Source organism: Danio rerio, chromosome 4 (assembly GCF_049306965.1).
Source record: "Danio rerio strain Tuebingen ecotype United States chromosome 4, GRCz12tu, whole genome shotgun sequence".
Taxonomy (NCBI): domain Eukaryota; kingdom Metazoa; phylum Chordata; class Actinopteri; order Cypriniformes; family Danionidae; genus Danio; species Danio rerio.
The window spans coordinates 42,790,845-42,795,638 of NC_133179.1; positions in this window are offsets into that span (position 1 = coordinate 42,790,845).

Sequence of the window (4,794 nt, forward strand, 5' to 3'; positions counted from 1 at the left end):
TGTGGTCATTTCTCAAAATTTAGGATAAAAAGTCAATAAAAATTATAATAATTTTCCCCAGAAACTGGAAGACGGGTTTGTCGTGTCTTGGTCGTGAGAAAATATTTATTATTATTATCAGTAAAATCAAACTTAGCAGCTCTTATTTATTTATTTGTTCTTTTTATTATGTTTAAAGGTAAATAACATTAGGGAATGCATAGTTATACACAAATCATTATAAAAGGGAATTTTAAATTAAATACAGATAACTTAATCATCTGAATTGAGCTTTACAGTAACTCTGTTTTGAAATCAGGGAATGATTAAAACCTTTAGATCGGTGGAAAAGAGTTGACAGATTCAGGATCAGTTAGCACATTGTGTTTAGTGAATGTGATGTTTTCTAAATAGTGTAAGAGTTTTAGTTCACAATCCATAAACAAGATTATCTTAATCAGTTATAATGATCAATTTACAGAATACTAAAATAAAATAACAAGAAAACGAGAAACCAGAATAGTTTAGTGTAATCACAACTGAAACTTTCATTTAATAATAGTGTCTGACTCATTTTTACAAAACTAACACATAAATCATTACATGGGTAATATATCTATCTGTAAAATTTTAAAATGGCTTTCCTTTACTTTGTTTAGAGGTGGTTTCCTGGACCAAGATTAAGCGTAGTCCTACACTGAAATGGCCATTTAGATCAGACTAACAGAAATGTGCTTTCTCTATCTCGGTTTTAAAAAGTCTAAGACTTAGTCTAGTCCAGAATTGAATAGGCTGATTTCCTGGAGGAACACTAGAGCAACTTCAGGACTAAACTGAGGCTTAAATTAAATCTATCAGGAGGCAGGTTTAACTTCAGATTCATTTCATTTGGAGGACACATGGATTACCTGGACCATGTCAATGATGATCAGCGCTTTCCAACAGCCAGGCAAGTTCTTGCAGACAGAAGTGACCCAGTGCAAGGTTTTGATGAATTAAGTGTTCGAGATGCATAAAGTAAACTATTTGTGAATTAACAGCACATCACATGAACTTCCCTGATGCTGGAACCCAGGCTAACTACAAGGTACTATTCAATGAATATGGAAATGTTCCAGGAGTCATCGGTTGCATAGAGGGAACTCATATTCCCATTAAGCGTCCCTCGACTCCAGATGCGGAGGAATACAGGAACCAAAAGAACTGGGTTTTCATCAATGTCCAAGGTGTATAACCTTCCCAGTTAGAGTTTTCAAACGTTGCTGCACGGTGGAAAGGTGCAACTCATGATCCTCCTCAGCTCATCTCTGTATACTCAGTTTGTCAGAAGAGATCATAATGGAGTTTTGCTTAGTGACAGTGGGCATGCTCAGAAGGATTTCAGCTACAGCCAGGCTCATATGCGCACAAGGGCTTTAGTCAAGCTTATGTTTGGTGTTTGGAAGAGTCGTGTTCAGTGCCTTAGGAAAACACTCAGATTGAAAGCAAGTAGATGCTGCACTGCTGCAGAGACTGTGGCATCTTCAGCTGATGGTCCAGTCTCTGAGGTGGCAGTAGAGTCAAATACATTGACTTTGGCTGAAATTGTTGCAGGCGCTTCTGTTGTACCTGCTTCAGTTAATTCTGAGATAGATGGCATGAATGGTCACATTGTTACACCAGTATTGACAGAAAATATAGCAGTGACTGGAAAAAGCAACGAGGCTGGAAGTGAAGCGGAAATGCAAACTGAGGCATTTTTCAAAGCTCCAATAAAGAGGAGAAAAGGCAGAGGTAAGACGACAATAACACAGACCAAAGAAGACAAGAGCGAGACTGAAAGTGCAGTTTCAGACATTGACAGCGATTCTTCAGACTCCAATGATTCAGGCTGCTCTTTTCTTCATCACTAAATGAGGATGAAGAGCAGCCAGTGGTGTACAACACTGAACAACTAACTCAGCTTTCAAGAGAAACAAAGACACTGAAGCTGAAGACTACTGTCCAGTTTCATCTGCTCTTATAAGAGATGTAAAGAGGTGCATGAAGGAAGGAGCTTTCTGTGATCAGGAAGTGTACCATCTTAGAAAAATCATGATAAAAATGAGAAAACAAATGCGTGAAGATGAAGAACAGGACATGGTGTGATAGCTTCTTCTTTTTTTGACTGTTTCTATCATTTATGAGAGACATTAAGATTGGAGCTCTACACTTGAATGGTGCTAGAAACAGTCAGAATAGAATGTGTCTGTTTGAGTTTATAAAGATGAAACGTATTGATGTGACCTTCATTCAAGAGTCTCAGAGTGCTTTATTTAATGAAATAGACTGAAGAACAGAATGGGATGCTCAAGTGTTCAGCTCTATTGCTTTCACAGCAGTTTTTACCAATTCAATGTGGAGAGAAATAAATAGTCAAAGGACGTTTTTACTAATTAAAGCAAAATTTGAGAATATTTTAATGACTTTTTAAAATATTTACGCTTCTACAAATGCAGATGAAAGAATAGATTTCTCCAATGCTTTTAGTGCTGTCCTTAAAGATATCAAATCAGAAGAGTTTTTCATTTTAACAGCACAGAGAAAGAGAAGAGAGATCCAAATCACTCAGAAACACATCCTGCTTCACTAAAAGTGCTTCCACAATTAGTAAGAGTGTTTGATTTATGCGATGTGTGGAGGAATGATCATCATGAAAATAGACAGCACACTTGGGCACATAGTAAGAATCATTTTATTTCAATGGCAAGGCTTGATAGATTTTACATGTTTCATTTTCAAGCAGATTGTGTCAAAAATTGTAAAATAATTCCTGTTGGGTTTTCAGATCACTCTTCTGTTATTTGTACTCTAATTGTTCATTCTGTGAAGATTAGGAGTGCCTATTGGCATTTTCATACGTCCCTTTTAAAAGATGAGACATTTATTGAAATCTTTTCTTTATTTTTGGGAATTTTAAAGAAGGAAAACACCTTTATTCTTCACTGCAGCAATGGTGGGATTGTGGCAAGATTCACATTAAACAATTATGCCAAGAAAAAACTTTTAATGTCACTAAAGGAGTTCCTGAATCCATGAAGAAATTAGAGGATGAACTAACAGATCTGTTTAACACAACAGCAGCTACAAGCAGTGATCAATCTGAAACCCGGAAATCAAACACAGATTTGCTGGCTGATCTTTGAGGAGTGAAAGCACAAGGAGCATTCATTCATTCAGGTTTAATAAACATTACACAAATGGATGCTCCTTCTAAGCTGTTTTAGTCTAGAACAGAAAAATGGCCAAAGTGGAATTATTCATTCACTAAACAATAATGCAGGAGAGAAACTTTATAATCCAGTGAAATGCGTAAACATGCAGTTAACTTTAATTCAGAATTATATAGATCATATAGAAGTTAAAGATCTCCCAAACACTGATGAAGACTCTAATGCCATGCTTGAGCTCTCATTGTCACAGAATGAATTATACACAGCGGTAATGAGTATGGGAAGTGGAAAGACTCCAGCTTTTGATGAATCCCAGTAGATTTCTGTAAATCTTTGTGGTCTGTGATAGGTGATGATGTTCTTTTGGTTCTTGATGACAGTTTGAATAAAGGTTTACTCCCATCAAGCTGCAGAAGAGCTGTAATTACTGTGTTACCAATAAAGGAGACTTGCAAAGAAGAAGCAACTGGAGACCAGCATCACTTTACTGCACCCATTATAAAATACTGTCAAAGGCATCAGCTACACGATTGAGTAAGGTAATGGGTCAAGTAATACACCAAGATCAACATTATTGTATAGCGAATTAATCAAGTTTTTGACAATATTTATTTGGTTAGAGATGTTTTAGAAGTAATTGGGTATTAAGTGTGGACTGATCTCTTTAGAGCAAGAGAAAGCGTTTGACCGTATACAACATGAATATTGAATAAAGCTTTTAGAAATGTTTGGTTTGAGCCCAGCTTCTGTAAATATGATCAATGTTTTGTACAGAGACATTCAAAGTGTATTAAAAGTCAACGGTGGTCTGAGCGCTGCTTTTACAGTACAGAGAGGAGTTAGACAGGGATGTGCTGTGTCGGGGATGTTGTACACACTGCCTATCCAACCTGTGCTGAATAAACTAAGCTCTGAGATAAAGTGTGTGTGTGTTCCTCATTGTGACGTTTCTCTGCATCTTTCTGCTTATGCTGATGATGTTGTTGTTTCATATCGAATGCGGAAGATATTCAGAAACTGGATTTTATTGTAAGTGATTTTCAGAAGATATCCTCTGCTAAAGTCAACTGGGGAAAGAGTGAAGCCCTGCTTGTGGGCAGCTGGAGCGGTGTCCCTCCCAAGTTACCTGGAGGTTTGACATGGAAGAAAGGAGGCTTGAAATACCTTGGGTGAAGATGACTGTGTTCAGAAGAACTGGAATGGTACGCTTGAGAAAATCCAAGGACTTCTACAACAATGGAAATGGTTACTTCCCCAGTTATCATATAGAGGCCGCACACTTATAGTTAACAGCTTGCTGGATCCTCTATATGGCACAAGCTGGCGTGTGAAGACCCCCCTATTGGTTTACTACCTGTAGTGCATTGATCCTTATGACTGCGTATATGGGATCTGTATTGTTCTGTGAAGCTCCTCCCCCTCTACCTCGCTCTCACTCTGTCACACAGTCATTCAGTATGTATGTGCGTCGATACTAAGTGAAGCTGCTGTATGTCTTCTGTGCCCGCTGTTATTAAACACTGATTAGTTTGAACCCTGCTTCTCTATCAGTTTAATGCAAGTTCTCAGAGTCAACATGGTGTCAGAAGTACAACTGCACGCGTAAGTGAGTTTTGTCTACGCT